The 25,395-nt window shown below is 32.8% G+C and overlaps 1 long non-coding RNA gene across 1 annotated transcript; it reads left to right on the top strand.

Annotated features, from left to right (window-relative positions):
* Positions 1-545: 545 nt before the first annotated feature.
* LOC121120670 (uncharacterized) lies at positions 546-3,804 on the top strand. Its single transcript, XR_005865144.2, has 2 exons — positions 546-1,108; positions 1,169-3,804. It is a non-coding gene; the product is annotated as an uncharacterized lncRNA (long non-coding RNA).
* Positions 3,805-25,395: the final 21,591 nt, after the last annotated feature.

The raw sequence follows: 25,395 nt of genomic DNA, 5'->3' as shown, positions 1-25,395 counted from the left end.
TCATATGGGTCAATGATTGTTTCTTTAATTATTTTGTACATCTCTTTCTGTATTGAAAACATTTGTTGGTGACGTTCTTAAAAGATACATTACTAGATAACCTTGCAATGCCATAGCCAATGGACTTAGGCCTCGTTCTTGTGCCCCACTGTACATTTGTGTCGGTCCTTGTTTGGTCCAGTCCAGTACCAAGAACAGTCAATGGGTTCTTAGAACCTTCAGTCCTTGGAACTGTTCCTTAACTGTATGACTTAAGAATTTTTCATAAAAATTTCGATTTTTTATGAAACCAAAGAAGATTTTTGGGATATATATTAAGATTATTGCACATATCCTACAAAAAATATTCCCATTTTCATTATAACACAAGGGTGGTCTCAAAAGTTTACGACTTTAACGTGATGATGGCAGCACTCGTAAATAAAAGTAAGTCACATCTATCGAACATCTATTGACAGTTTCTCACCAAATTGTAGTCATTTTGAACGCGCAGTTATTAAGTGACAGTCCTTTGAGTGAGTTGATGTGAGTGTTTTTGACAAAACGAACAAAATCGAGGTTCGAGCAATCATTAAATATTTTTTGTTTTACAGTGTAACATTTAAATAGATTCAAACATATAAAAGCTTTTTGTTTTAAAATTTGAAGAGTCTAAGTCAATCCAACTCGGAGACATTGAGTCAAAAACAAAAAGTGTCCCGTGAATAATTATTTTATAGAGAAAAATGCCAAGTACTATTTGAACGGTTTACAAAGAGGGGAGCATCGCTGGGAGAAAGTTATAGAGATACAAGGAGAACATGTTGAAAAATAAGATTATAAATTCACAAAAAGTATCATGTATCTTTGTTAGGTTGGAAACTTTTCAGACCACTCTCCTCATATAATAGGAAAATATTCTATTTTTACTGAGTTATATAATTAATTATGTTATACTACGGAATAACTAAAAAAGGAAAAAATAACCTCAATGACGTCACGAGGGATCCACTTTACCTTCTTTAAAGACAGAGAAGGTGGACGGAATGGACTGCGATTATTACTCCTACATAAGGATCGACACAACACTACACCACAGATCCCCGATTGGAAATCAGGGCCATCTAAGGTAACTTTTAAATCCTACTCATTGGAAAGAAACATTAAGATCACACACTTCTTTTGACAGATTCGTATCTTTCTCTATTATATGTACAGGGTGATGACTAAAATATTAGAATCCTCTTCGAGGACGTCTAGCCTCAATTCTAAAAGGCTGACAATTTTGTACTTAAGGCCATTCAAAAGAGGTAACAAAAAGCTACATTTTGATGATTGTTTTGTTTTTGTGTGATCAAAAATGTTCGAGCAACAATCAAAACAGTAGAGGGTGTGTGATCTCCTTCCCACACAAGCAGATCTCCGACAAGGAGATCTTCAGAGTGGATGGTTTTCTGAACTGGAAAAATAATCCCGTCCTGGACGAATCAAGATTTCAAGTCGAGGGAACCTTCAGGACCAAACATCCAGCTCGGGTAATAGTTCTCGGCATCGTGGCGTCTGTCGGTAGCAAGATGCCTCCCTACTTCTTCAAAGCCGTCAAGAAAGTCGACACAGACATTCTACAAGGTCCTAGGTACTATGTCTTACCATGTTTGAAGATCACGTTTCCCATGGACAACTAAGTATTAACCCAAGACGGCGCCCCCAAACACACGTCCAGGAAGGTACAGTATTTCTCCAGGGAGAACATGGCTACATTCTGGCAACCAGACTTATGGGATGTGTCCTCACCCCCTAGACTTTGATGTAAGACGAACAAGACTTTGCACCCAAATATCGGTGCCCTGAAGACCGTGATCACGTAGGAGTGGAACAACTTGTCCCTCGACTTCATCAAGACCAGAGTTGCTTCTGTTCATCCCGTATTGAAGCCATCATTCAGAATGGAGGGGGACATATTGAATAAAAAGTGTAGACAATTGTTGAATTAACAATTTTTGCTTCAAAAGTTTGCCATACAAAACGGGACAAATAAAACTATGTAGAAATGAAAACGGCTTTTATAACGTTCTAATTTTTGAGTCCTCACCCTGTATACATAACTATTAATGCGTCGTCTTAAAATAAATACATTTAACATGGGATGTGATAAATAATGGTTAAGAATTGTTGACCAGATGTTGTCACCCCAGAATGAGGATGATCATTACTCTCTTCTCCTCACCATTGTCATCATCATCATCCTTCCTCTTTTTGTTTGAGCTTATTCATAATATTTATGCACATATTATCAACTCCTGTCTTTAGTTTGAAGTAACAACATTCTCAGCTGGTGTGTAGTACAAATATGTTGGTCCATGACGTTCTTTTCCCCTAAAACACAGACTATGAACATAAAAACAGGATCTATGACAACTATCATCATTATTATAGTAGTATGTCCAATTTCTACGTTGAGGAACGGAAATAAAAGAGATAAAGTTATGATTTATAGGGGACTGGATTAAAGGATTGTTGCGGAGACCATTAATAAAAAAAAGTATCAGGGGCGTCCGCAGGATTGTATTTTTTTTTGAAAAAGGGTTGAAAGTATTGCTTTTTTCTAAGTTTATACATTGATTTTTCATTCAAAAGGGAAGCTTTACAAAATTTCGTTCACCCCTGTTTAACCATATATATTTAACGCTTTTAATAGCTTCATGTGCCTAGAAACGCAGTCTAAAGAAGGAACATAAGGGTTTTCTCCCCCATTACTTTTATATATCAAATAAAGTATTGTTCCTTTGTTTTGTTTTTTTCAAGCCTGAGGAAGTAATAATCCGAACAACGCGTGCTCTGAAGGAAAAGTGTCAAGTTCCTCGTGGATTCCCGTTGTGTGCCTATGGTATGATGATTGAATAAAAGGGTCATTCCTCAAAGTTTAACAACTGGTCATTAGGATACAATATGTAGAATGTACATCCGAGGACATTTACATATCTGAAGCTTGAGTCAGAGAAGCTTTATTTTCCTCCATGGAATTTGACATTTATTATAATTAAATTCTCACTAACCACAATAAAAATTCCTTTGACTCCGTCCCTCTCAATAACATTTATCTCTTTATTTCCTTTCGTCTATTGTAACGGAGCCTTGGACTCATCATTTGAATAATTTGGGAACTATATTTGAATGCATTGAGAGGAGTTTTGTTCAAATGTCTTTTTCTCATCTTAGTTAGTCTGTGTATGAAGACACGGTCAACTAAAACTAAGTGTGGGCCTAGGCCTGTTTAACAAGGGAAACAATTTGTCTAATAGTTTAGTTAAGGAATACTGAATATATGAAACAACGACCTTTTTTTCCTTCACCCCCCCCCCCCTTTGTTTAGCATACTAAATAATATAACATTAAAGAGTAGAATAGTTATGACAATTGAAACAGTTGGTCAAAAAAAGTGTGCATGTATTTCAAGAGTATTCTTAGGTCTAATACTTATGTTTAAACAGTATATTTAGATATAACAATGCTTATCCGAAAGACAGTTTGGCCGAGTGGTCCAAGGTACCACCAAACTCAAGCTTCGGGTCACTAAAGTGATCGAGGGTTCGAACTTCATACTTTTTTTGTCTTCTTCCATTTGCTTTTTAATATTGTATTCTAATTAAATGTATGTATATAATTATTATTTATTAATCACAATTCATTAAGAGTGTTTGTTTATACCCTAAAGATTATTTATTAAATCTATGACAACAAGATAAGTATTATGTAATATTATCAATCTTGTACATTGTATTTATTATTTTGATTCAATATTAACAATATATTTTTGATTCCCTATTCACAATATTATTTACCTTGATTTGAGGAGAGGAGATTTTTTTTATAAGATGAAGCACCTAAGAAAAGAAAGATTCCATAAATTATAATAATAATATGAGAAGTAGATATAGAACGGTTAGTGCATATGGATCCAAAGTACCCGGTACTATATAAGTAAAGTTGTATCAAGCGTGAAAAGGTCCTGAGACACGAACTGGAAGATCATAAATAAGAATGGAGAGATCATTCAGATCTTTAAAAGCATATAATATTGCTTAGTTCTAGTTTTAAAATAAGATATTATCTATATCAGGGCGTCCGCTGGGAGTGGGAGGGAGGGTTGTGGCTCCCCCCCATTAAAGTATTTTTGCACATTAAAGGCATTTTTTTTTCTTGTTATTAAATATGGATTTTTGAAATTTTCTTCCAAAAAATTTAATTGTATAAAATATTTTCCGAAACTTTTTTTTCATTCAAAAATTTTTTATAATTTTTCTCGAAAAAATCTAATAATTAAAAATTATTTTTTATCAAAAATTTAGTTTGTGATAAAAAATTCCCAAAAATTTAATTTTTTGTGAGTAGCTATGGACATTTTTTTTCTAAAAAAATGTTATATTTGAAATTTAGTTTTTGAAATTTTTTTCCAAAAATTTAATTTTCTGTTAATAACTACGGAATTTTGATATTTATTTCTCAAAACAAAATTCCCTCATTCCCCCCCACCAAAAAAAAACACCTGTAGGTATATTGAACGCAGTATCTCTATTTCTCATAACTAGTGCTTGGAGCTAACGTCATAAACATTGATGTATCTCTCAACCTTTCTTCAGAAAAGAACTCTTTTTTGACACTTTTGGCCCCCTACATCCATGATGCCAGCCCCTTGTCTAAACATTTTGCGTGTATGTCAAGGGGAGGGTTATGCAGTGTCCCACATACAAATCGGAGGCCCTCAAAGACAGCCAGCACTGGAACGCCATGACAGAGGAGTACATCTGTAGTGGGTGACAGATCTTCCGCTTACACATGGAAGTTATCATTGCATCTGAGGACGGCTACATTAATTATTAAAAGAGATCAGCCTCATATCTATTTCAAATATAAATTTGTTTGAAATTCTATTCTTAATTAATAAATTATATATTGTTCAAGTTTAAAATTCAAATTGCTCTGATTTTAATGGGCTACTTGGTACTAATAACATTGGGTTATTCATTTTTCAGAATCAGGGGAAATGTAACCTTTGTACATATTTAATTTTATTTAGGTACAAAGTTCAGGTAAAATGTTCATACAATTAGAGATAAGATTTCGTCTAATTGTGTTTACGAATCTGGATCCGAATGTTCCGAAATTTACCAAATATTTATGTCTAAAGATCCATACCGACCCGGTTTTGAGATAATCAATATCCGTCCTATCTCTAATGAAGAGGAATGAAGGAGCAGAAAGAAGGAAAAGAGAAATTCGAAAGTCAAATCCCTCAGCTGCGCTAACAAATTTTCACTTGAAGCTCAAGAACAAAAGTAGATAATAAGAATAAAATATTTTGACACTTAACAATATGACAATAATTTTTATATTTTATATACATAAATACGTTTTGAATGAAGGGGAGGGGTTATTTGAGTGAGAGAAGGAGATTATAATCATGAGTCATCCCCCCCTATCAGTACTTTGTAAGTTAATCTTTTGGATATACGTACACATAAAGAGTCTTTAAATAATATTAAGATCAGTCCCATAACTACGGTTGGTCATTGGGGGGCCGTGATTGTCCAAAGCAATAATTTTCCTCCCACCCAACTGAAAAATAAATACAAGGATGCCCACTGGTGCGTTTTTCTTTCTTTCTTTTTTTCTTTTTTTTGGGAGGAGGCTTGGTTTTTGGTAAAAAAATTTCAAAAATTCATAGTTATTCACAGAAAATTTTATTTAGTGAAAAAAAATTTCAAAAGTCTACAGGTATTTACAAAAAAAATCAAAAATATATAGCTATTCAAGGAAGTTAAAAATTTTGGAAAAAAATGTCAAATATTAAATTTTTTTGGCAATAAAATTATAGATTCTATAGCTATTTAGAGAAAATTAAATTTTTTTATATAAAAAAAATTTCAAAATCCACAGCTATTCTCAAAAAATTAAATTTTTCCTCTACTGCATAATTTGTAGCAATGACCTTATTTTCCAATAATAAAAAATCTTTAAAATTTTTGTCATCATTTTTTTTTACCAATTTTTTCATCCACCATTTTATTAAAAAGCAAAAATGGGGGGAGTTTCCAGCCCACCCATTGCAAAGGTCCCTGCCTCACTTATTGTAGTTTTGGAACTATAAAAATCCGCGTGGTACTTCGACTTTTTTGTTACTGTTTACCCGTAATATGTGAGAAATTATTTTCAAAGTCCAATTTTTACTATTTTTCCTTTTTTTTTGTATTGTTAGGACAATAAAAACATTTCTTTCCGTGAGCGAACTTTTGTGCGAAAACATTTTTACCGAATGTCACTTTCTCGAAGGACAATTTGCCAAACGGACATATCACCAAAGGAACAATTAGGATATTTGGCCAAAAAATGATATTGAATTTATTGATTCATACGATTGTATATTTTAATTCAATTTAAAATGATAGTATTATTAATAGATATTGTTCATAGACTATATACCTATGTGATATAGGTAAATTAATTAATGTTATTTCGTAGAAAAATATTTTTTTTCGAATGTAGTTCAAATCTTTACTGTAATATTACTTTAAATAAATTAAATAATATGCTTGTTCGTCAATCTATGAGTGTTTTCTAATATAAATAATCCATGAAGACAAACGATAACTAATTGATAACGTAGGAGTTATTAGCTATCGGATTTGTATATTATGTAAATTATTTAGAGTACTACAAGGGTAAAAAGAATTAAAATTGAATTTATTTACCTATATGATATATATAGTATATTATTATATTTCATTATAATATCATTTGAAATTGGAATCGAAATTTACAATCGATTTACAATATATTAAATATCATTTTTTGGAAAATGTCTAATTGGTTCTTCGGCAAATTGTCCTTCTGCAAAAATATTTTTGACTAATTGTCCACCAACCATTTTATTCATCATAAATTATTTAAAATAATGTATGCCAACCAAGATACTTGTAAAATAATTTATCAAGGATGTGAGGGGGCCAAAAGTGTCAAAAAAGAGTTCCAAAAAAATCAAAAGAGTCTTGCAACGGAGAAGATTGGTTTCTTTTATTGCTATTGTCAAAAGTAGCCTCTCCAACCTCAAATAGCTTTTCGGACCAACTTTTTTGATAGCTCTCTGGACAGTCTAGTGTGAAATCACAAGATCTCTTCCATGGGATTTCATGAACTTGGGGGTTATTGGCCTGAGCTGTTTTCTTTATCTTCTCCGGAGCTAGGCTGGTCTTTTTGACAGAGCCCGTCTTCCTCTCCAACGTTTTGGACTTGCTGATAGTGTATACAGTGGTCCTGAAGACGCCCAACTGCATAGAGTGGAAATTCGTCAATCAGGTGCAAGCACCATTTTCTCAACTTGTACGTAAGCTAGAGAGATGAAGTTTGTTTTGTTTTGTAACTAATTGCTTATGCTTTAATATATCGAAATATGAATGTATTTCAATCACTCAATCTTAATTTACTATTGAATTAGTAAGTTTTCAAATGTCAATGGGCCACCCAGATATACCGAAAAATTGATGATTCGCGTATAGTGTGCATCATTTAGTTTACATTTTCAGAAGTGAAGGATTAAAATTTCCCTTGTGATTCTCTCTTTTTTGCTCCAATGGGTATCTTTAGAAAAAAACTTTATAAATGTTTTATATAGGTTAGATTAATACATATCTAAATTAATGAATGCGAAATAATGAATAATACTGTATTTCAATCCTTATTGACGAAATAAATATGTTTTTGAGTCCTGTGATACTTTTTTTCAACACACCACAACTTTCCAAAATTAGACGTAATCGAAATTCGAAAAAGTTACCCAAAAGATGTATTGCAAATAGAAGAACATACAAGTACAGATAGTATGTTTAGTAATTGACTGAAGTGATTTGAGGGTATCGTATATTATAAGAATGAAAAAGACACTAAATAGGCCATGACGTAAGGGGAGGGAGCATCCATGTAAAAGCAATTAACAAGTACTTATCAATTTTTATTGGGATATTACAATCCCCGCCATTTTTAAAAATATTCTTCTTATTCCTTTACATTGTATCAATTCAACAATATTTGAGTGTGCTCCTCATAAAATAAATATATGTAACAAAGTGCGTAGGATGCTGAAATTTTGCATAGCTGCCTCCTTTGAACTTTGTAAGGCTAAGAGGGGGCACCAATTACCAATATTCAGAAGGGAGGTTATATATAAGGAGGGCTTACTCTATACCCAAAACACAAAAATTGTTTTTAGAGCTCATGGAGACAATATAAGGTGTAGAGATATTCAAAAAGTGACTCGTGTGTTAAAAAACAACTATACGAATATATATAAGCTTTCTAAATTTATTCAAAATCAAAAAGATTATGGGCAAAAAAAGAAATCGGTAAAATTGCAGCTGATTTTTTTTTTTTTTAGGTGCAAAAAAAATCCAAATAGATGATGGAATTTTGGATTTGTTGATAAGATAAAGTTTGTAAAAATTTGTCTGGAGATTCGTTTGCTTATAAATTTGACATATAAAATTACTGTTTAACTCAAATATCTGTCATTGTCTGAGTAATTTATCTTTTTTTTTTTTTTTATCACATTTTTTTTTTTTTTTATTCATGAAACGTCAATTTTTAAGAAGAATTGCAACAAAGTGATGCATTTTGAACACAAAATTGTAAATTTTAACAGTCAATATTATATTTTGAATTACCGGAACAATTTATAACATAACTTTTATGGAATACTTGCAAAAATGATTTTTTTTCGACGACATTATTCTCTATAACTTTTTGGTTTTGCATGTACAAAAAAATTGTTTGTTAGTTTTTTTGTTTCTGTTTACGATTTCAATAAATTCTATTAGCTACTTTTTTTGCCATTTTGCACCGAAGGGCTCTAAACATTAAAAGAAATTACATTGAGGATTATCAATGTAATTTACAGCTTCCTTCTTGGCCTGAGCAACTCCGGTTAACCCTTTTCTTGAGATTGTATAAAATTCATAATATATCATGTCTTTTCCAGAATTTAAATATATATATCAATTTTTAATCAATGTTTAGTTAATTTAATTAACTGTGAGCTTAAAAGTTGTAACTTTGTTTTTCCTTTTCATTCTTCAAATTTTTAATAAATATGAAAACTGAGCTGAGACGTACAAGGCAGGCTACAAAATTTATAATATTGTATGTACTACATACTATGTATAGCTAATATGCACTGCCTCATCAAATACTGATCGGGGTCGTCTTCAGGGGTTGGGCTGGAGGGGCTGGAGCTTTTTACAAGATAATATAATATTTGAATTTATTTTCTTAGAATAACTTTGGGTTTTGAATTATTTTACCGAAATTTTTTTTTTTTTTAAATCCATTAGTTTATTTGTAATTTTATAGAATATTTTAAAATGACTTATTTTCCAGCAAATGGTCCGACAAAACAAAGCAATGGATTGATTTTTTTTTTTTTTTAAATCGAGTAAAATATTAAAAATTTATCTAAATTAAATATAAATGACGTCAAATTGATTTTCTCTGTACAAGTAATGAAAATCTAGCATTCCTATGGGGATCCCCAAACAGTTCTACACTTCCGCACTCGCCTTCTGCACGTTTTTATCTCTCCGTAAATCGGTATTTTGTAACACACCTACTCCATGACGTCACAAGGGATTGATCAGTCCTTCTTTAAGGACTGAAAAGTGGTATAGTACTGAATAGTACCAAACTTGACCAGGATTTTAATTAAAGTCCGAATCGACACTAATGTCCACCAACATTTTAAGGAAATGTGATATATTTGCATGGATTACAAAAAAGAGTGTTTGTATATCCAATGTATATTTTCTTATAGGATCAAATTTCAATCACGCAACCTTGAAGGCAAATACATTATATTATGTATATTTTCTTTCTTTTAAAAATTCTCTTTAAACAATATTTTCTTATAAAAGACAAACTTTGTCTTTTGTTTTCAGTTCTTGGAGGAAAATATTGTTTTATTTTTCTTCTTCTTTTTGTAGAGCTTTCTATTTTTGTTACATAAGTACATACATAGATAGACATACTATATTTGACAATTTACACTTTCTTTCTCAATCAATGGAGAACCGCAATTCAAGAGGAGTGGCTATAAATGTTTGACATCTTTTTTCCCTCTTCATATTAAATCTGTAGATATACATATTTAGATTGAAGAAGCAATGAGCAAAAGAAAATCTAGAATGCCTTAGTGTTGGACCGAGTCTAAAAACAAGTTTAAAAGACTGTAGTCCTCTCAGTCCGATTCCTATCGGTCTATTATGGTAACTACAACACGTAGCTACTAACTATGTATTTCCAGGTGTACTATCATCATCTTGTGTCTTTATTTGATCATTAACGATATAATGATACATATTAAAAACTTTAACCGACAAAATAAAACAAATTAGATGTTTATAAGATCAGTAACATTTAATAGATTTGGTCTCCATTGGAGACCTCTTTAGAAATAATAAATTAACAATATTCTTAAATTCTCAACTTTTTACAAAAAAAAAAACCATTAAAATTTAAAAGTAGGAATATATAAAATGATATATACGAGTACATTAATAATAAAAATTTTAAATATTTTCCATTTAAAAGATCGTGTCACCTTAAATAAATTCATAATTATATTTTTTTTAAATGGTACTATATAATGATACATACTCATCAATAGACTTTGGATTTTGAGAGATTTTTTCGGCCAAAAATTGAGAAAAAAAGAACACTAAAAATGTCAAAAAATGAGCACGGAAAATATTAAAATTGACCCATTTGTATTTGAAGAAAAATACAGTTCTATAAGGTTAATTTAAGGTAATTAGTGTTGTTTTATATTTATCATAATTTATTCATAAATTTTGCTGTATTGTATCGACAGATATAAGAAATTTTTTTCCCTTAATTTTTGCCTTCATCCAATTGGAAGTTTTAAACATAATAAAGACGTCCAAATTAGTAGATGTGTAGTGACAAGAATATTAAGACTCACTTCTTTTTACCTACATATGAACAGGTGAAAAAGTATTTACCTTTTTTCCAGTTAAACGCGCAACATACTCACATTCAACACCTATGTTAAGTAAAAACACATATTATTATTAAACCATTTTTATATTTTTTAAATCAAAACAATTTTCAAAGTGATTAATTAATTAATTTTCTCATTGAGATTATATTTTTAAAGATACAATTAAACATAAGAGGGCACAATGTTTATTGATAAATTTGATGAAAATACCCATGTGATTATATATAAACCAGATAACTTTTAATGAAAATAAGTAGTATGAAGACATTTGATCATCACCACCACTGGAAAATGAGGATTTGGCAATTTGGCACAAAATTATTTTTCCTTGGTTGCAAGATTCAAGGGTTCAACAGTCAATTTACGCCAAATCTATTCTTCCTCTAATTGGCTGCTGTCGAAATCTGCCTCCCTCAGATATGTAATTATACCCCGGATTGTATCATATACATATACATATTTTCGCCTCCAAAAAGAGACCCTCGAAAAAAAAAATCCTTAGAAGCTGTTGTGTAATCTAATTAGAACCAAAATTTTATGTTTCAAAAATGAGCCATTTCCACATACAAAAAGAGTAAAATTAGCTGGGGGTTTTTTCCACGAAAGGGTAAATTGGGTGAATTTTTTTGAGCAATTGACTGATCACACAGAAATCCTAAGTCTACACATGAATAAAGGCACAGTTCGTATAATAATTAATTAGTAAATATCATTATGTCTCTCCATTAATGAGCAAATTAATACAAATTTAATTTGCAATTATTTCACAAGAGGTTTTTTTATACGAAGTACAACAAGGAAATTTTGCACGTCATTTTTTTTTTTTTTTTTCTAAGGTTTCAGAGTACATCTCAAGCAATGTTCCGATACATTTGTTCTTGTTTTTTGCACACTGTTTTGATTTGATCAAAATCAAACGGAAAATGCAAAGGGTTTCGGATCTTCTCGACACAGATGTTGATCCAAAAATAATTTCAGACATTGTCGGCGTGACCGTGAGGACAGTCCGAAACATCAGGGTGTTCATGATGAACTTGGCCTTAAGAGATTTGTCAGAACCCAAAGACATTTCCTCACCGACAGACTGAAATCCTTAAGGCTTGAGAGATGCAAAAAGTTCTTAATTACTTGAAGAGTCATCTGTCAACTGTGAAGATCTTGTCGGACAAGAAGATCTTCACAGTGAACCAGGTTTAGAACTGCAGAAAGGACATATTTATAGTAGCATCACCTGAAAGAGTCCAGGGCACATTCAGGACAAAATATCCGGCCCAAACAATGTCCCAGAGAGTCGTGGCCTCTGATGGGGAGAAAATGAATTCCTTTTTCTTCAACCCCAATACGAAAATTGGAGTTGAAGCCTAGTATCAGGTACTGAGGGGGAAAATCTTGCCCAGGCTGAAGGATAACTATCCTGAGAACAACTAACCCAAGACGGTGCCCCCCGCCATACGGCCTTGAAGACAAGGAGCACTTTGCTTACTTCTAGGACAAGACCTTCTGGCCCTCTTCCAGTCCATTTCTCAATCCCCTCGACTTCAGTGCGTGGAGCGTCTTAGAGAACAAGGTTTGGAAATGTACAAGAGCTCAAGGGCAGCATCAAGAAGCAATGGGCCAACAAGTCCGCCGATTATATTATGGTAACCTGTGTCAAGTTCTGACCTCGTGTGGAGGTTGTGATAGAGGCTGGAGGCGGTCATTTTGAATAATTCTTGCCAATGAATTGATTGCTAAAGGTTTTTTCGATAACATTTTTCATTATACTTTTCTAATTAAAAGTTATTAAGGTTTTGGTTTTGCTTCTTGATCTTAGAAAATTTCTTTGTCGCACTCTGTAGTACCCCTGTTCGTCCATATTTTTCTTAGCCAGGATTGTCCTGAGAGTATGAAATCCCTTTTTTTTAAGCAATTAATAATAATTCTTCCATTCAAATTCACAAAGAGGAATGAAGTTTATATAGTTGTACTTTAATAAAAATGAAAAAAAAAATTATATTATCAGAATATTTTTAATTTGTTTTGTGGTTATGCAAAGTTGTTTTTAAGTAAAAGATTAGTATCCGTGAAAAGTTATTTTTAAGCGAATTTTTCTCTCATCCAGATTTAAATGTATATACTTTGGGAATGAAAATTGTACATATCTATTAAGATTACGACGGCATGCAAAATCCACTCTACAAACTGCAGTTCGGCACTGAGGACTCAAAACAAAGTATAGTACTTGTTCAGTTCATAATGGATTTTCTAATTGGTGCTCCTCAGAAAATTATAAAAGAAATCATGTATAGTATTCTCGAAAGTTGATCTCCAACAAGAAGATCTTCTTGTTAGGGCAGATCTGAACAAGAAAAATGATCGCTTCTTGGCTGAATCAAGAGCTCAGGTCGAGGGAACCTTCAGGAACAAACATTCAGCTCAGGTTATGCTCCTTGCAGTCGTGGCGTCCGACGTGAGCAAGATACCCTCCTACTTCTACAAGGCCAACGAGAAAGTCAACACGGACGTCTATTAAAAATCCTCAGGGATCTTCACGTTGAGGTCGGAAACTTTTCAGACCCCCCTCTATATGGATTTGAGTGACTCTTCTGTGTATGATATATGTATGTCTAAATGCGTGTTCAATAATGTTCATACCTCCCTTGTTCGTTAAATAGAATATTTTCATGCACCAATAAGTTTTTTTTCTTCTTTTTTTGTTGTTGAAATAGAAACAAATTGGTAAATTGAAACCCTCCCTCGTATATTATTATATTGTGTTTGAAGTGAGAGAATCTCTTCTTCTTCAGTGTGTAGTAGGGGTAGGAGGAGAGAAGAAACAACGGAAGACGAAAGAAAGAAAGAACATATTCAGTGATTTTTATTTTTTTTCTCCCCCCTCTGCACGTCTTTCTCCACAAGACAAATGTCTTTTTAGAGGAATTAGTTATGAGTTAATTGAGAGGTACGAGTAGGAAGGATTCTTACAGGTGATATTTGAGATCTTGGGTCAATGAGAAGAGAGTTGACATTTGTTGTATATCATGTTACCTTATGTTTGAAGTATGTATTAATCCATGTATGTGAATTTGCGGGAAGGAGGATGGGAAAAGCATGAGAATGTATATCTTGTACTGTGTGCATAAGCAAAAATACATCAAAATATAAACAAATTCCAAACCAATTAACATAGGGAAATTAAACATGCATCATCCACTGCTATTCACATAAAATTTAATTACTAAATTTATTGCTCTGTTGCATAATTGGTCCGAATGACAAAAAAATGGTATAATAAAACATAAAAATTCCTTAATTTGGGAGAGCGGTACAGCCCCTCCGGCCAAATCCCTGTGAAGACCCCTTGTTTCATGATCTCAAGAGGACACGATTGCCTTGAGAGACAGTATTTAGGCAAATCATCACACCTCGATGTGCAAGTTCGTAAAAAACCACAATCATCAAGAGCTTCGTCCAACGATAATCCCAACTTATAACAGCAATGGTAAAGGCCAAGGCCTAAAAACTCCTAATTTGGATGACAGGCCCTTGACATTGTGACCTCCTTTCTCGACAGATCTGAACCGACTTGACTATTGGATTTGAGGCGCCATTGAAACCATGGCATGTCTTCTTGCAAAAAAGCACAACGTTTGTGAAGCGACAATCATGAATGTCTTGAAAGACATGGAACTCAAGAGCTACGTCTGTCAAAAACGCCAGTTCATAACAGCAAAGTTAAAGGGCACCAGATCTGGACATTCTAGAATTTGGGATGGCCTTAAATCTAAGGTCTTTACTTCCCTCCTGCCCCACAGAAACACTGTGTGGCGGAAGCCCTGTCTGATGAGTATGTCATCAGAGTGTGCAGGGCCTTTCGACATCGTGCAAAGGGTGCAATTGAGTTAAAAGGTGAACATTATGAATTTTAAGGAACAAAGATTTTTTTTTACTAGTTTAAGCCCATGTTGTCTGCTATAATCAGGGGCATACGCAGGATTACATTTTCTTTAGGGGGGATGGTTAGATTTTTTGTATTTAAAAAATTTGAAAAATTAAAATTTTTGGAAAATTATTGAGATATTAAATTTTTTGGAAAATTATTTGAGAAATTAAATTTTTTGGAAAACAATTTCAAAAATCAAATATTAGTTATTAAATTTTTTGGAAAACAATTTCAAAAATTAATTATCAGTTATTAAATTTTTTGAAAAAAAATTGAAGTATTAAATCTTTTTGAAAATAATTTCAAAATTCCACAGCTATTTACAAAAAATTCAAATATTAAACCTTTTTTTTTTTTAATTTCCAAAATTCAAGGCTATTCAAAGAAATTTTTTTTTTTGGAAAAATTCACTCCTATTCACAAAAACTTTAATTTTCTTGCAAAAAGCATAAATTCCTAAATTGAGGGGGGGGGGCTACAGCCCCTTCAACCGGACAGGATGATGCATTTTTCCTTACGCACACTGTATGTAGGTGGTGTCATAGAGGTGAGGATCATTACAGATATCTATACGTATAAAGAGTTTTATTGTATGTGTACATGGTGGTGGTGGTGGTGATATTAGCTCTAATCAAATCCTTCTTTTGAAGTTTCCCTTATGACTCAAGAAGATTTATAAAAAACACAATTTATATATACACTTATTTTTCTTCATCTTAAACAAATATTAATATATGTATTCTACAACGGCATTACACACACCAAACTTCAAAGGAGATTAATTCCTCTGTATGTAACAACATAAATATTAGCAAAAGATATTTGCTCATTCCTTTTTTTTTCTTTTTCTTCTTCTTGTAATTATTATTTTTATTGTGTTTTCTGCAATCAAAATAAACACAAGACTCATTTTTACTCATACTAATAATATATTGTACCTACTTACTATAAAAACATTTTCCTTCCTATATCAAATAATTAATGTTGCATATGTATTTTTTTGAATTTTTCTGGAGGAAGGATTACTCGGAAGAATTTCCAGAAAGTCACACAACCTATATTAGTCATGGGACGTTTCCAAAAAAAATAAATCCTATGCCAATTCCTTAATATTTTAAATAATAAACACAAATTTGCTATCAGGGGCATCCACAGGATTATATTTATAGAGGGGGAGAGAGAGAATTTCAAATACATGAAATTTTTGCGGAAAAAAATTTCAAAAGTTGCATTTCTGATATAAATTTTTTTGACAAAAATGTTCAAATATTAAATTTTTCGTAGAAAGACTTAAAAAATACATAGGTTTTTCCCCGAAAGTAATATTTTTTCGAAAAAAAATTGACAGGTTTTATTAAAAATTTTCAAAAAAAAGCAAAAATTCCTTATTTTTTTTTTTTTTGGGGTTTCTTCATAACCTAGCTAAGTAATAAATAAGAATCGTAAATGGTAAATTAACCATTATTTTCCCCCATGACGATTCTGATTCCAGAAAAATTACCCGATTGTGATTAATCGTGCCATCACATATATATATATATATATGTTACGGGCAATCTGGCGTATTTGGCAATGTGCAAAATGCCCAGGCAATTCTTCGGATACAAATTGTTGAATACACATTTCTTGTCATCAACCGGTGTTCTCTGTATGCCCTCCACATTGGGTCTTTCCTGATCTATATTTCTACACATCTCTAATAGATGCTACTCTGTGATTATATCACACTCCTTGGATAAATCTAAGCCCTCAAGTCAAATCTTTATTGGATAGCCATACATTGCTTGTTATGAAGTTATTCAGAGTGAAAGCGGCGATTCTTGCCATACTAAAAAATCACTGTTCATATGTTCAGAAGTTAGGTTGATTTTTTGTTCGATTGGACACCGCACACAAAAAAAAAATCCATCAGATTCAGATTTGGCGAGTTTGGAGGCCAAAAGTCCGGCAAGATGAAGTTATAAAAATTGTCTTGGAGCCATTTGAGACTTTTTTTTTTTTAGGTTTGGCAGGGAGCTGAGCCCTACAGCCACACGAAAGGCCTCCCATTGGCAACTATTCCGGTGCAGGGCTTCACCAGGGTTGCACGTCCATCAATTCTTATGTTGTCTCTCTCGGGGCGGATTCCAAGAAGGACTCTGTGTCTTTTCCAAATATTTTTAGAACGAATTCGTCCATTGATTCCGGTTTTTTTTCAACTGGCACAGGCTTGAACTAAGTGCCTGTGTTTACCCAAGAGAGCGAGCCAAAGTGGGAGCATATATAGCCTGTGCATCCTGTATGTGATGTGTACATTATCTTTCTTTCTTTTCTTTTTTTGATCTATTCATATCATACATGTAGATATATAGAAAATCTTTAATATATTATACAAGTCAACGACGAAATATATTTTAAGTTCCATATATAATTTTAGTTGTTAGTACTTGACATAGAACCTAAGAAAATATAAAAATACCAAAAAGTTCATAGAAAATTATCAAAACCAAATTTGATTTTAAAAAAACTCATTATGGAATCGCTATTAGCACGTCAAGAACTAAATATGAAACTAAAAATGTTTTTGAAGATGTACATTTTTTTATTGAAGGTGTATAGCTATGACTTCTCTGATAAAATTACTAATTAGTTATCTATGATAAGTTCAAGAATTCGCATTTGAATCACCAGTATCTTCAATAAGTAATTGTACTATATCAAAATGAAATGTTTTCATCAATTACTACATGTAATTGTTTGAATCCTCCTTATATCTTAAGGTCGTGTCGGAATTAGATGTAAAAGTTGTAGATAGTATAAATGTCACTTGTATAATGAAAAACTTCAAGAATTTTACAAGTACCCTTTTTGATCTTAAATTGACCTCTCTTTCGTTTTTTGTTTTGTTTTTGCCTTTTCCCACAACTCCACCACTTTTAAAAACGTTCCGCCTTTTCGGGGTGTTGCGTATCAATAATATCCTCCTAAAATATTGTCACTGCCCTGAATGTTACGATATATACTACTACAAAGGACATTGAAGCGACCCTTGACTGGGAATTAAGTACTTTAACCCTGCCCTCTTGCCTTTGAAATGGCCTACTGAGGTCACTCCTTCCAAGTCAAACGTCTGCATACATAGATTAATTAGTCCATTCATAAATAAATGTAAATACTTATATAGTACATAGTGTTGGATTTGTGTCTGCAATTCCTAGACCGGTCTGAGACACTTATAATTCTATCTACCGAGTGGTCCATTAAAATCTGAAAACTTTGAACTTTAATAAGATATAATTGATTAATTAAGAATATAATTCCAACAAAATTAATACTATAAATAGATGTGTGTCACAGCTCTCTTTATCATTAATGTAGCCGACCTTAGCGGCAAGGGTAGCTTCCAGGTGACGAAAGATGTGGCACTATTTGTGGATGTAGTCCTCTGTCATACATCCAAAAGTTGTACTCGAGTGGGGTTGCATCAGGGCAGTAGGGACCCCAAAAATGTCTAAAAAGAGTTCAAAAGAACTCAAAAGAGTCTTGCAATGGAGCAGATGGGTTTTTTCATGGCTGGTGTCAAAAGCCTCTTCGCCCTCACAAGCCTCTTTCTACCCTCTTTTTTTTATAGCTCTCTGGACATTCTGTTTTGAAGCTGCAATATCTCTTGCCTGTCTCCTCATGGACTTTAGGGGATTGGCCTGGACTGATTTCTTTTACTCCTCCAGGTACAGTTTGGCCTTTTTGACAGGGACCTTCCTCCTCTCAAACGTTTCGTACTTGCTGACGGCGTAGATGGTGGTACTTGGAGACGACGCACAACTGCTTGGAATGGAAATTTGAAATTGGTAAATCACATTCAAGTATCATTTTTCAGAAATATACGTAAGCTAGAGAGCTCAAGTTTCTTTAATTTTGTAACTAAGTATTAATGCTTTAATATATCGAAATATGAATAAATTTCATTCACTCAACCTTCATCAATTATTGAATTAGTAAGTGCTCAGATTTCAATGGATCACCCAGTAATTCTGTCCAACTTCCGTTATCGTAGTAAAATTCGATCTTTAAAAAAAAAAATTTAGTTGTGACCACTTCAAGAGGAAATTTCCCTTCTACTAAAACTTTGGTCCAGGGTCTGCATTTCAGGACCCAAATAAGTATCCAAGTCGGACGGAGTCTCAACACTAATAAATACATCTATATTAATGAACCTAAGTATGTAAATCTCAGGGTTGATCTTTAAGAAGAAAAAAAACGAAAAAAGAGATTATGACTGAGTAAGACAAGAGAACATTCCTTTGTCGGAAGACTCTTCTACTGTTTGTGAGCAGGAGGACATTGAGTGTGTGTGTTTGTAGATTTTTTTTTTTTTTTTTTTTTCATGTCTGTATGTTGTAAATAATGTTTTCCTATCTTTAACAAACATTTTTTTGTGTTTCTTCAAAGTTTGAGCATTTTGTTATTTATTTATTTATTTAAAATACATTTATAATTATGTCAAACAGTGTGTTGAAACGTAAAGGAATTAATTATGTATATATTGTAGTAGTCCTACACATCTTTTCTTAAGTAAGGATGGAAAGAAAGAAAATTCCTTTAAATTCTATTTACTTTTTACACTTGAATGATGATTAAAAGTAACTACATTTCGATTCGTTTGTATTGTATCGTATGTAAGTTGTAACCATAGGGGTGAGACTAATATTTCTATAATAAAATTGCGCGATTGTATGAGTATGACGTCACGATTATATTGCCTCCCCCCTTCCCAACTTGAAAGGACACTCCGGTGCCGCTGATGTAGAGCTATAATTAGAATAATAATCTATCACAGAATATCATGTGACTTGTCAACATAGAATATGCCAGGGTAAACAGCAGGAGTGTTGCTAGCTTTCATCATTTGAGAACTTATCTCCAAAAAATATCAACACAGTTACATAAATAGGTTTTTTTTATATGTATATATAAAAGGTCTGGTACACAAAAATCCATTATTTTTCTGATAGATAGCTTTACTAATCTGGATCTGACGTTGTATAAGCTTGATCGGGTTAAAGAAGATGGCATTAGAAAGATAAGATTTTTTATTATACGTACTTTTACACAATTTTATGATTGCTTGACTCAGTATTGTTTAATCGAGTATCAAAGATGAACACACGCACAGAGAAAATCTGCTATATTTTACAGTTTTTCTTTGATAAAGGCGAAAATGCAAGGTAGGTGGCTAAAAATGTGCAGGATGTTTTTGGTCCGTATACTGTAACAGCCAATCATGCGCAATTTTGGTTTTGTCATTTCAGTTCCGATAATTTTAATGTCAAAGATGCACTGCACTCTTGAAGAACAATTATCAAAAACATTGATGAAATTATGAAAATAATCGAAACCTACCGTCATGTAAGCACTGTTTCAATTGCCTAAAAACTAAAGGTTGTACAAAGAACCAGTTAGAAACACTTAAATAAAGCTTGATTCAAAAGAAACCTCGATAAAGTGGTGCCACACGAGTTAACTCAAAACATCCTCATAGGCCGAATTTCCATCTGCGAATCCCTGGTTAATCGCAACAAAATCGATCCCTTTCTAAAATGTGAATGGTAACTGATGAAAAAATGTATAAATAATATATTTATACAGCGTGAGACTGTTATTTAACAAGGAACTTACAGTGCCTGTCACAGCTGCAATGCGCAGGTAAGTTTTTGTTTAGTTAGAAATGTTTGGCCTAAGTTAAAAAGAAAGTAATCGGTCATAAAGTATTTATCCACATTCCGCACCGGACGAGACAATGTTGAGATTGAAGCCTGGGAAGTTAATTTGTCTGGTGAGTCAGGAAGGAACTGGAAGAGTTTGGATGTGATTAAGAATACGCAGCAAATCGTGCTGATCATAAGATAAGGTTAGACTACCAAGTATTTTTTTTTTTTCTTGCTTTGTTGGACCTTTTGTTTGATCTCCAAGCTCATTGCAGCTCAACCCCATGGACTTCTTTGTGTGTGGTATAGTTGAGTAATGCCCAAACAGATACTCTTGCAACTCAAAATCCGAGCTGAAGTCCAGGATCTAGGAGGAATTCCAAAATCAAGACCATTTCCGAGGTTGATTTGAGGGCGTTATTGAAACCAAAAAAGATTATATTAAAAATAATATTTTTTTTATTAAGCTTTCATGTAGCGTTGGTATTTATTAAAATCGGATAATCAGAGTTTAGGAGAAAATTCATAATTAAAAAAATGTGTTAGTTCCTAAATAGTGGTTGCACCCTATACAGAGTGAGGATAAACCCCGTTTTCAGCTCTATATATTTATATTTTGTGCCATTTTTATGGCAAAATTTTGAAACAAAAGTTGGGCATTTACCCATTTTCTACATTTTTATTCAATATGTCCCCCACCATTCTGAATGATACAAAATCAAACGGGATTTTTTGCACATCTATATCCTTCATATTTAGAGCATGTTGTCAAAGTTTCATATTCATAAGGTTAGGCGATTTTTTTTTATGATCAAGTACTTAATAGTGTATTTGAGATTTTCTTTTTAAATCAAAATTGAGGACATAAGAAATTTGAATATTATACTTTTAACTTCATCTTTGGAATCCTCACACTCCAAAATAGTTAAGTAACGTATTTCAAGAGGTAGTCTCTTTTGGATAAAACAAAATACAAGAAAAAGTAGCGTCCGATAATACAACATTAAAGCGACCTTGAAAATTTTGGTCCGAAGAGGCAATCAGACGCGTATCTATATCTCATGAAAGACTCTGAATTATATGCTGAAATTTGGCATATTTAATCTACTCATGAATTTGAAAAAATGATCCAAATATGAGAGGTTCGGGTCACATGTCCTTGTCGATTTGACATGGAATGGACCCAGTGATGTGAAATAATTGTGGGTAATTTGATTGTATATCATTTCATTGCAAACAATTTGATCGTGAGTAACTTCATTGTGTGAACATTCATTAAAATTTTTATTCCGTCAATTAAACTATTAAATGATATGAAATGTATGTGGTCCACCTGCACAACCCATCGTAGGGGTATATTATAGGATTTTCAAATGGGTCCTTGATGCTCAGGAAAAAGTGGTGGCGGTGGGTTTTTACTCATATTTGGGCATCTAGTTCACTTTTAAATCCTGTGGGCTGAGGTGCATTATAGAATATTTGAAGGTACCCTTGAACTCAGGATAGCGGTGGCGATAGGTTTTGATCTCATTTGGGACCAGCTGTCCACTTGCAAAACCAAATATATTTAGCTAAATAAAATGGGATCTTACTAGCCTTGTGAAAAATTTAGTACCCCAGAATATAAGAAATATTGGATTATATTTAACATATTTGTTTTCTCTGTCTACTAGACATATGAGCCGTTAAGACAAGGTAATACTTATGATTTGAACACAAAATTCCAAGTGTATATGCGGTATTTAAGGTACAGCATTACGTAGCCAAACGGGATAGATACATTTCGCACTGAACTAGCCTGACAGGTTATTTACCAGCCAAGAGCTAGCGTGGATGTCAAGCCTAGTCCATCTCTCTCTAAAAGTTTAAAGAAAGAAGGATTTTCTTTTTTTGTTGATTTTTGCCCTACGTCAGTAACTTCCAACTTGTGGGCCTCGACCCTAAATAGGGTCGTAACTCGTAACACCAAGGTCATGGTGACAATAATTGATTTTGAGCAAATATGTATGTTATATAAAACAGGGGGAAAAAATACCAGTAATTATATGAATTCATATTTTAACAGTTCCTTAAGTCAATGAACACAACGTCTGAGCCAGTATTGAACATTTTTTGGTTTCTGTTTTGTTTCGTCGTAACAGTGCTTCCAAATTAAGTGATTTTGGACTAAATATGGCCAAATATGGGAGCATATGATATATCTTTTTAAAATTCAGTTGTTAAATTTTGTATATATATTAAATTCTTGTCATTGGTGGTCAAGCCTGCTGGGCGGAAGTCAAATGGGTTTGAGGAAAGGCCATTTTTTTATTCAAAATCATCAAGAATTCTGATTGAATCGGGGTGGGAGTCTTCTTAAAGACCTCAAACATCATGGAGACCAAGTGATTTTTTGACCAATGAAGAATCTACAAAATTGATATTTACTTTTTACGAATAAATAATCCAAAATTCATAATCGCAATAGATGGCAGTTTCTCGCTAAAAAAATGACTGTATACATATATAAGATATTTTCCTGATTGCTTCATCTAAAATGTAATATTTGAATGCTTGAACCACTCCTTTAGATTTATATTCTGTTGACGAATGATACATATATATATATGTATATATACAAAACACACATAATGTTGTAAGTATGTATTTTGTTATAGAGATGTTAATGAAGACGTTTTGTACAAATCACTTACTCATACAGAGCAGACTGTCAAAATATTTAGTATGAATTAGAAAGGGAACAACAATTAATGATTTATGAAGACGAAATTCATTTGAGATTTCACATAAATACATGATCTCGTACTTATTAGTTCAGACTAACAGCTAAACAAATATAGAGATGATTCGAATCCATAAATAAATAAACAAACTTCAGAATGGTAAATTTCCGTAGGTACTGGATTAATAAATACAAAATCATCTGTTGTGTGCATTTATAGGATTCCTGCGACCTTGATGTACGAGGCAAGCAAGCACATTTCATCATCACAGATCACCGGATACACAATGTTTAATTTTTTAAACGTATGAATGATTATTATTTATTATTATTCTTAGTTTATATAAACAAACCTGCGCAATGCGCAGACATCTGCCTATTTATACCCGGAGCACGTGAAGTGAAAAAGCTCTTTGAGCTCTCCACATGAAATCCTCTTCAATGATCTAATTAGGAGTAATCATCATAATATCATTATCATTCAGTTGTCAGTAGATTAACCATATATATGACGTATGTACCCTACACATACAAAATAGAAATAAATTGCTGAGTACAACGTGTTCATAAAATCCAGGGCCACTTGAAATCCCAGTTCTCTCCTTCCTTGTCTTATTAACATTCTTATTCTATAATATAATAAAATATAAATACGGGGAAAGATACTTGAGTTTTTCCTTTTCTTTTTTTTTCTCTTTTTTCTTTTCTTTTTTTCCCCTCTTCCTTCCCCCCATATTTATATTTTCATTATTATTACAAATCTCTCAAAACGCATCACAATAGGAATTATTAACTGTATAATATATTAGTGTTGCGATTCAGTCCGAAAATCATGGAACGCTAACAGAGGTTTCCTAAAAATAAGAAATCGTCACATACACGGCCTTAAGTCAACATATGCAATCGTAATGGTGAATTTCTTGATTGGAAAAATAAATATAGTACCGAGTAGTCCATTAGTCACTAATTCAATGATTAATTAACAAACTTGAGCTCTCTAGCTTACATACACGTCGAGAAAATGATAGTGGAATGTGATTGACCAATTTCCATTCACGCACTCCAAGTAAATGGGAGTCTTTGGGACCACTGTCTATGCCGTTAGCAAGTCCGAAACGTTAGAAAGGACGACGGATTCTGTCAAAAAGGCCAGACTGGATCTGGAGGAGTTAAAGAAAACAACCCATGCTTATTCCCTCGAGTCCATGATGGTCCTTGAAAGAGATCTTGGGGTTTCCCACCAGACTCATCAGAGAACTATAAAAACGGGGTGGAAATAGCCTTCTGGGGTCAACTTTTACACCAGCAATTAAAGAAACCATTGCAAGACTCTTTTGAGTGATTTTGAACTCTTTTTTAGTGATAAAGAGAGCTCAGACACACATCTATTTATAGTATTAATTTTGTTGGAATTATATTCATAATTAATAAATTATAACAAAAAATTAGATATGTATTAAGATCATTGGGATTGGACTCTTGCAACCTTTAATCTCTCAATGACTCAAGGAGATTCTAAATACAATAAAAATATATATATATTAAAATTTTTGCTTTATTGTAGAATGTGGCCGGTTGACGCATTTAAAAAAAATAAAAAGACATCCAATATTTGTCTCCTATATTTTTGCTTACAAATCTTTACATCCTGACAGATTTTTTTTTTTTTTTGTGTGTGTGTACATAGGCAATATTTCTTGATTTTTTTTTTTTTTGAGGGAGGGGGCGATACCCCCTGCAGACGCCCCTGATATATATAAATATGCTTTATTAGTATAAAGACTATTGTAGAATAGCTTTTTGAGTTTTGAGCACTATCCAGGGGTCGTGAAGTAGGGAATTGGACGTGCTTCCTCTACTTTTTGATAATTCACAAAAAAATGTGTTTTTTACAGTTATTGCCACCACCCCCACCCCCCCCCCTCACCTAATTTCAAAAACGGTTACACGGAGCATGCTAGCAAAATGTTAAAGTTTACGATTTTTTTCCAAAAATGATGTGCATTGGAAAAGCTTTAATAAAAAT

The sequence above is a fragment of the Lepeophtheirus salmonis genome, chromosome 6, assembly GCF_016086655.4.
Source record: "Lepeophtheirus salmonis chromosome 6, UVic_Lsal_1.4, whole genome shotgun sequence".
NCBI lineage: Eukaryota > Metazoa > Arthropoda > Copepoda > Siphonostomatoida > Caligidae > Lepeophtheirus > Lepeophtheirus salmonis.
The sequence above is the reverse complement of the archived record's forward strand: the minus strand, read 5'-3'. Positions and strand labels throughout refer to the sequence as shown.